This window comes from Labrus mixtus, chromosome 18 (genome assembly GCF_963584025.1).
Source record: "Labrus mixtus chromosome 18, fLabMix1.1, whole genome shotgun sequence".
NCBI lineage: Eukaryota > Metazoa > Chordata > Actinopteri > Labriformes > Labridae > Labrus > Labrus mixtus.
The window spans coordinates 9833191-9842414 of record NC_083629.1 but is presented as its reverse complement, the minus strand read 5'-3'; the positions used below and the strand labels follow the sequence as shown (position 1 = coordinate 9842414).

The window sequence follows — 9224 nt, the reverse complement described above, 5'->3', positions numbered from 1 at the left end:
AGGGATGTTATGGCCAACTGAGAGGGGCAGTGAAAATTACACTGGTGAATTGCAGGCCAGGAAGTAAACAAAGTGGTAATATATGAGAGTAATAACACTCAAATATGGTTCTAGTGTGCAGAGCATCTGTCCAGTGCTGCTTTACGCCGGTTTGACAGGAAGATGATCATAGCATCTTTAAATGCACAATTAAAATATGTCATAAAAAATGAAAGTCCATGTGTCACAATAATGCCTGTGTGTGAATGGGTTCATATGAGACCATGTGTGCATTGCGTGTATGAGACAGCTGCTGCTTTTTGGCACACACATGCATGCATAGAGCACACACACACGCGCACGCACACACACACACGCACACACACACACACACACACTCACACACACACACACTCACACACCGACACACTCAGGTAGCAGCTGGGCAGGCTCACCTGTCATATTAATAAAACCAGACAATCCCTTCAATCAGCAGCAGCACAGCAGCAGCAGAGGCAGAGAGCAGACAGTAGAAAGAACAAAAGAGCGCAGGGGCGGAGAGACGTGAGGGAGAAAATGTGAGCATGGGGAGATGAGGAGTTGGTAACACTTTCTATGAACACTGATACCACAATGTGATACCAGAGATACAAGAAGGTCTGTAACCCTTCATAATGCTTATTTATGTTAAAAACGAGAGCCTAGCCCATGTATAATTTTTAACAGGTCTATTTTGGACTTTTTATGCCTTTGTAACAGGTACGGGATGGAACCTGCTTACAGCTTAAAGTATGTCTGTAAAAGACAAAGAAAACACACTGAGTCGACTGTAGTTGTTCACTCTTCTCTCGCTTCTGCCAGACTTTTATTAAACAAATGTTTAAATACCAAAACATACAAAATATGTTACTTCTTTAAGTGCATTTCAGACACTCTGATTAATTCACTAAATACAAAATCTAATTTTACTGTTCGAATTAACATCCATGTAAATACAAGCTCATTATGGTAAAATTACCTAAACTAGCATTTTGCCTCTTAGCAAGATTTTCAATGGGAAAAACCCATATTAACTAACAGAGCTACCAGATAAGCAAATAACATTTAACTGATACAACAATCTTACTTTTGTACATAAACAGAATGAATGACCTATTTATTTATTTTACACAGTATCATGAGCGTTTTTAACCAACTGAAAATCAGAAGGGAATTGAAACTGAAAGTTACGGTCATGCACGAGGCACTTTTCTTAGCATGCTAGCACTCAAAACCGTTTTTACTCTCTTTACAAACATAAGACCCACAAAGTGTTATAGAACCAATAGAACTTTAAGTGGGATTAAATCTGCATCATATTGTGAAAGTTCTGTGTTTTAAACTTCAATTACTAACCTGTAAAAGACAAAGAAAACACACTGAGTCGACTGTAGTTGTTCACTCTTCTCTCGCTTCTGCCAGACTGAAGCAGAGCGCAGTAAAGACAATAAACAGCCCGCTCAGCAGGGGAGGTGCTGCCCCCTTGTGGCATATACAGGAACAGCTTCAAAATAACTTCTTTAACCAAAACACAGATACGTTTGTATAATATTCATACAAAATAACCAAATACAATAACAAAATGTGACAACACATTTCGGTGTGTCACACACTCCCCGACAAAAATAAAGAATAGCTCCTGACATTTCCATAATCTATAACCTTTGCCCTTATAAACTCTTGTCAATGACCGTAAACCTCTGTATTTGAATCACTACCTAAGAAACAAACAATGTAGGTGCATGGTAAGTGTAAGGTGTTTGAGTGTAATAGATTGCTTGTGAAAATGGCATATTCATAGGTGAGACATATGTCATTAGTGGGTGTGTAGGTAGAGTGTGAGACAATGCATCTGTGATAGTTAGGTGTGGTGCTAGGTACCCTCCAACTAAATTGCATGTTGGATGTGATTGGACTGATGGCTCACCCAATGATTCATAAGTGAGAAACTGACGCGGCCTTCTGTCACGAGTGGACCTCCTAACCTGGCCGTCATCATGCTCTACAGGGGGGGTCAGGGGTCGCACATCTGAGTCCGATTGCAGTTCCTCGATTGTGTCCGCTTCTTCTGTGAAGACAAGTTGGTTTTCAGGAATATTTTCCCTCTCTTTTGTTTCCTTTTGAAGAAGCGTTGCAGTTTCATCAGGTGAGTTTTCCCTTACATGTTCCTTTCCTCCAGGTAGATACTCAGGTACAGTTCCTCTCCTTTTCCGTGTCTGTTCCAGTAATTGTCCATTTTGCAAGTCTGTTGTCTCTTCAACAGGTTCTCTGACTGTATTAGAATGGGGTACTTGTTGCTTAGGATGAAAACATCCTTCCACTGTTTTGTCAGTAGGTATTCTCAACCAGTAACTGTATCCCTCATCCGCATCACTTTCACTTTCGCTCATGTCGGTTTGTGTCTGTCTATATGCAGCTCTTTCTTTTCTTTGTCTGTTGCATGTTTTCTTTGCAGGAGATGGTGTAACATTAGTTAGGGTGAGTTCCACAGGTAAGTCGTTTACCAGCAACAGGAGATTTCGGTGCAAGGTTCTTGTTTTTCTCCGGTCTCCAGTTTCCGCATACACAATATACACTGGACTCTCTGCAATTTGCTCTTTGACGATGTAAATCCTTTTCTCCCAATACGATCTCAGCTTTCCAGGTCCCCCACGTTCACTGAGGTTCCTTACCAAAACTCTGTCTCCTGGTGCGAGTACAACTCCTTTCACCTTTTTGTCATATGTTATTTTGCCCCTTGCACTGGACTTCTTACTGTTCTCACTGGCAATCCTGTATGCTTCTGACATTCTTTTAGCCCATTTCTCAGCATATCCTCTAGGTGAGTGTGTCTCCTCTTCATCTGTGAATCCAAACAGCAAATCCACTGGTAGACGTGGATGTCGTCCATAAAGGAGGAAAAATGGTGAAAAGCCAACAGACTCATGTCGTGTACAGTTGTACGCGTGTACAATATGCGGGAGATGATCCTTCCACCGCAATTTGTCATTGTCTGTTAATGTTCTCAGCATCTGGAGTATCGTACGATTAAAACGTTCTGCCGGGTTACTTTGAGGGTGGTACGGCGATGTTCTTGAGTGGCCAACTCCAGACAGGCTTTGCAAGGTTTTAAACAGTTCATTCTCAAATTCACGACCTTGATCGTGATGTAGTTTGGATGGATATCCAAAGCGGGGAATGAAATCTTGGAAAATACACTCAGCAGCTGTTTTTCCACTCTTATTCTTTGTAGGGTAGGCCTGCGCGAATCTAGTGAAATGGTCAATTACAACTAAGATATACTCATAGCCTCCACGGCTAGCTTCCAAGTGTAGGTAGTCAATACACACTAGCTCTAAAGGGAAGTTGGATGTGATGCTACCCATGGGAGCTCTGTTGTGTGAGACTGGTTTCTTCGACATGATGCATGGACATTTTTGAGTGACGTAGGCCTCAACATCTTTAGCCATGAAGGGCCAAAAGAATCTCTCCCTTGCAAGATATAACACTCTCTCTGTGCCAATATGACCCATGTCATTATGTAGCTGTTTTAGAACTAAGTTCTTGTACTTTGCAGGGAGCACCAACTGTCTTCGTTCATTTGATTTTCTGTACAGGAGGTCATTTTCAAGGTACAACTTGCACCACTCATGGGAGAGCTTTCTTGCAGTTCCATTTAATGTCTTACGTGTCTCATCTGTCAACTTTGTTTCCATTGTTTTTAACTGAACTATCGGGCTGATAGCTGGATCATCTCTTTGAGCTTTTATCAGATCATTATGGCTAATACTAAACTGGTTGGAGACAGGTAGCTGGTGAGAGTCTGGGGAGGCGATGTTGAGTGCTGCCACCCAAGCAACATCTTTCTTTTTGGCTACCTCACTTCCCTCCCATGTTGCACGCACTGCCTCTTCTGAAAACTCCTCTGAGCAAACTCTTTGATACTTCTCCATATCCAAAGGAAGGCGAGAAAGAGTGTCTGCATCTATGTTTAATTTTCCAGGCCTGTATTTGATGTCAAACCGAAAGTCTGAGAGTTCTCCAACCCACCGATGACCAACTGCATTAAGCTTGGCTGTACTCATAACATAAGTCAATGGGTTGTTGTCCGTGTAAATGGTGAAATGGGGGGCATAATAAAGGTAGTCCCTAAATTTTTCACACACAGCCCATTTCAGCGCGAGAAACTCCAGCTTTCCACTGTGTAGATGATAGTTGCGTTCAGCTTGTGTCAACGTTCTAGAACCATATCCAATCACTCTCAATTTGCCATTCTGACTCTGATAAAGGACTGCTCCCAAACCCTGATCTGATGCATCTGTGTGGAGTGTGAAAGGCAAACTAAAATCAGGATAAGCTAAAACAGGGGGATTGGTGAGGAGAGTGATCAACTGTTCTAGAGCTTCTTGATGTTCAGCTGTCCAGTTTACAAGTTCTCGTGAAGGCAGCTGCTGTCGTTTACTGTTTTTACTCTGCACTGGACTTTGCGTTTGGCCTTGCTTTGACTGGAGGAGCTCATAGATCGGTTTTGCTATCCTGGAGAAATCCTGAACATATGAGCGATAATAGCCCAGAAACCCAGTCAACTTCCTTACCTCACCCACCGTCTGTGGGGTCTTAGATGCTAGAGTTTTGACAGCTTCTAGGTCATGTGGGTCTATTTTGACTCCTTCAGCTGATACAATCCGGCCCACGTACCTCACTTCCTGTCTGAAAAATTCACATTTCTCTGGCCTTAGCTTTACACCGTGTTGTTGGAGAGCCTGGAGAACTTTCCGAATCGCATCAACATGTTCGTCGAAAGTTTTTGCATAACACAGTACATCATCAAGGTAAGGGATGCAACATTCATCTCTGAGGGGCCCTAGCATCTCCTCCATGCTCCGTTGAAATGTGGCAGGGGCATTTGTGAGTCCGAATGGGATACGGACCCATTCGTAGAGACCCCAAGGAGTTATGAAGGCAGTGAACTGGCGTGAGCCCTCAGCCACAAAACCCTGGTGGTACGCTTTTCCTTGATCCAGAATACTAAACCAGGTGTACCCACCGAGAGTGTCAGTCAGGTCTTGTATTCTGGGCAGGGGATGTCGATCAGGAACAGTCTTTTTGTTCAGGAGGCGGTAGTCAATGCATAGCCGTAAGCTGCCGTCTTTCTTTCTGACGCAGACTACTGGAGCAGAGTATGGCGATTTGGACTTAACTATCCACCCTTTTAGTAATAGTTCCTCTATATACTCCTTCACCTCTTTAAAAAGTGGTTTTGGAATAGATGAGTAGCTTCTCTGAACAGGAACATCGTCTTTTAGGTTGATCGACATTTGTAAGCTGGGAATGCATCCGATATCTGTGTTGTCGTGAGCAAAAGCTCCAGCTTCTTCATAGAGCATTTTTTTAACTTTAGCCTGTTGTTCATCATTAAGATGACTGAGGTCAACTGGGGGTTGCCATGGAGATGAGTCTGTATCAGTAGGTGTTGAAACAGCACTACTGACTGTTACTGTGGGCTCTGACTTTTCAACTGGGTCCATGTTTATCACTTTTTCAACACAATGAATGCTGCCAATGGCTGTTTTCCTTGGTATCATGATTGTGTGTTTTGTGTTGTTCCACATAGGTACTTCTGCATATGGTTTCTTTGTGTTCTGTATCGCCAGTAGACCTTCGCAAACATCTAGGTCTGAAAGTTGTGTGTTGTTCATCTCAGGCTCGAAAAGGAAGACAGACTCGGACAGGTTGAAATCAGGTGAGACGGCACACTTAACCCAGACAACCTGACCAGCTGGAATGATGGTGTCATACCTGCCAGTCCGTAGGCGTTCACACTGCACTGAAGGTTTGTCAGACTGAATGAAGTTCACCAGGAGCTCTGCCTTCTCTGTAGGTAGTGACAATGCTTTGCAGAGTAGGTTGATGAGGACTGGGATGAACTTCTGTGGCTGTTCTCGTATCAACTCCTCCAGCACATTAAAACCCAAAAGTGGCCTCTCCAATGCGAAACTGCTAACTAGAAAAGGCACAGTGATTGACAAGTTAGGATCTTCATTTCCCATCAAGTTTACTGTAATGGCCACCCACCCATCAAAAGGAAGAATGTCACCGTTCACAGCATAAATCCTTAACTCTTCTTCATCAAGAATAATTTCACTTAGAGGTCTAACAGTTGTGACTGGTAAGTATTTGTTTTTCCATTCACGATCAACAATGCTTACTTGAGCACCAGTATCCAACAAAGCACTGACTGCTAGGCCATTCAAGTTGCACTGCATGAGAGCTTTTTTTCCAATGAGACGAGCTAGTCTTTCACTCTTACTGTTAGGTAAGTCAAGAGGGGAAAACTCAGACTTTTTCAGTCTTTGGTGTGATGTCACATCGTTGTTCGTTTGAATGTTACATGTTGATGCACTTTCACTGACAGGTTTGTGACTGTTACTTGTTTCAGATTGGGACAGCGAATGGGACCCGGTCACTGTTTGTCCCCTGGCAGAGACCGGTTCCAGTTTCCCTGACGCGTTGTCTTCTTCATACAACCAACTGCTCTATGTCCTTCTTCACCGCAGTGAAAACAGTGAGGACACTCGGGACGATTTAACTCAACACACCGTTCACATCCATATGGTTTATCTCTCTGATAGTTTACTCTGCTTTTTCTGTATTGACTGTTTTGCTCTGGCTTTTGTGTTTGTAGTGACTGTTTCATTACTTCAACAATACTTGCCAGCTTTTCAACTTTCTCTGCCAACTGCTGTATCATGTCTGGTTTAGGTTTTCTTCCTGTGCTTTCCTCCTTCACATTAGGACACTGTGCTGCATTTATTTCAACTTGGGTACTGTGCACATTTGTGTTCTTTTGGCGAGTGACAGGACCAAGGCGACGCTGTCTTTCACTTTCATCACTCATCACTTTTTTCATTTGTTTCAGGATAGCTTCGTCAGTGACTGTAGTATCTTCAAGCAGTGGTTTTAGCTCCCTACGGATGTCACCATGTCTGTGCCCTATGCCTTGATACACAGTGTGGAGAAAAACATCTTGAACAGTGCTGGCAGAGTACTTTACATCTGAGTCTGAGTGTTTTGAAGCAAGTAAGATCTTCTGTTTCAGTCCTATGACTCTATATAGGAACTGTTGGGGTGTCTCATTGTCGCTTTGTTTTGTGCACATTAGCTCTTGGAAAAGCTCGGTGTTGTTTTGTTCATCAAGGTGGGAGTGGAGAAAGTCTTTAAGCTCCTCTACTGTTAGCTCATCTTTGTTCATTAGCATGTCCTTGAAATTACCAGGCTTGATGACTCTGAGGACAGCTCTGACAATCTCAGCATCGCTAAACTGTTCTTTGAAAGCTTCTTCGATCTGGCGACAAATGTTGTTGTAACTGATGTCTGACCCCTGGTCTCCAATCTGACCCCCTTGAATCTTAAACTCTCTACGATGGAGGTAAGATAAGTCTCTTAAGGAAAACACATTGTCATGTGTTACATGTTTTGAGTGTTCAACAGGACCTTTAGCTGAATGTTGTGATTCTTGTCTACTTTGTGACCTGGACTGTGTCATTACAGGTGGCAGAGATGTAGACTGATCAGTGGATGTGGGCATATACTGCATAATTTTCTGATTGAGCTCCTCATAACTCTTAAGTATTTTCTGCAGTTCGGAGTCATTTGAAACCGTACCATTAGCATCTGCATGGTTGGTTACACTACTAAAAGCAGGCTCAATATCATCATCTTCATGTAAAGCTAACTTGACATTACCATTAGCTTGACTCTGTTCAATACTGTCATCATTTAGCTGATCATTTGAATTGACTTTGGCTGCTGTCTGTAATTGTGAATCAGAAACATGACTCTGAATGACTTCATGCACAATATCTTTCAAATCCATTAAATGTGACAAACCCTGATCCTCGGATTCTAACAAGGGCTTACTGCACATGAAGTTGCTGATGTACTCGAAGCAACTGTCCTCATCACCCAACTTGGGACGAGACTGGTCCGCTCCTGCCATCGGACCTAGAGCCTTGACAATCTGGAACAGTTCATCAGCAGATAGACTGAGCAGGTTTTTCTTGATGCTCCACACCAAGCTTCTCCTTTCATCATCCGCCATGGCTGCTTCCCTCTTCCGTACTCTTAGTCACGAAATGTAGGTCTCTGTCCAGTCTCTTTCCTCTTTATGTGTTAAGGTGCAGTGCAGTTCTTACTTCTCATCTGTTGCACTCAGCATGATCATAAAGCAGGCAGCAACGACAAAATCTTCATCAGACGACAGCAAGGGAACCATGAGATGGGATCCTCTGGTCATTCCTAGCCCAAGGTATCAGGTATGAGTAGATCAGTTCTAGCCGCAGGGCAGAAGTGATCCCGGACGAGCCCCCATAAAACTGTAACAGGTACGGGATGGAACCTGCTTACAGCTTAAAGTATGTCTGTAAAAGACAAAGAAAACACACTGAGTCGACTGTAGTTGTTCACTCTTCTCTCGCTTCTGCCAGACTTTTATTAAACAAATGTTTAAATACCAAAACATACAAAATATGTTACTTCTTTAAGTGCATTTCAGACACTCTGATTAATTCACTAAATACAAAATCTAATTTTACTGTTCGAATTAACATCCATGTAAATACAAGCTCATTATGGTAAAATTACCTAAACTAGCATTTTGCCTCTTAGCAAGATTTTCAATGGGAAAAACCCATATTAACTAACAGAGCTACCAGATAAGCAAATAACATTTAACTGATACAACAATCTTACTTTTGTACATAAACAGAATGAATGACCTATTTATTTATTTTACACAGTATCATGAGCGTTTTTAACCAACTGAAAATCAGAAGGGAATTGAAACTGAAAGTTACGGTCATGCACGAGGCACTTTTCTTAGCATGCTAGCACTCAAAACCGTTTTTACTCTCTTTACAAACATAAGACCCACAAAGTGTTATAGAACCAATAGAACTTTAAGTGGGATTAAATCTGCATCATATTGTGAAAGTTCTGTGTTTTAAACTTCAATTACTAACCTGTAAAAGACAAAGAAAACACACTGAGTCGACTGTAGTTGTTCACTCTTCTCTCGCTTCTGCCAGACTGAAGCAGAGCGCAGTAAAGACAATAAACAGCCCGCTCAGCAGGGGAGGTGCTGCCCCCTTGTGGCATATACAGGAACAGCTTCAAAATAACTTCTTTAACCAAAACACAGATACGTTTGTATAATATTCATACAAAAT

General features: G+C 42.3%; 1 long non-coding RNA gene across 1 annotated transcript; it reads right to left on the bottom strand.

Annotated features, from left to right (window-relative positions):
- Positions 1-807: 807 nt before the first annotated feature.
- LOC132993424 (uncharacterized) lies at positions 808-6831 on the bottom strand. The gene is made up of 2 exons (XR_009676465.1): positions 6334-6831; positions 808-1718 (listed from the first exon to the last, which is right to left on the bottom strand). It is a non-coding gene; the product is annotated as an uncharacterized LOC132993424 (long non-coding RNA).
- Between the last annotated feature and the right edge of the window lie 2393 nt (positions 6832-9224).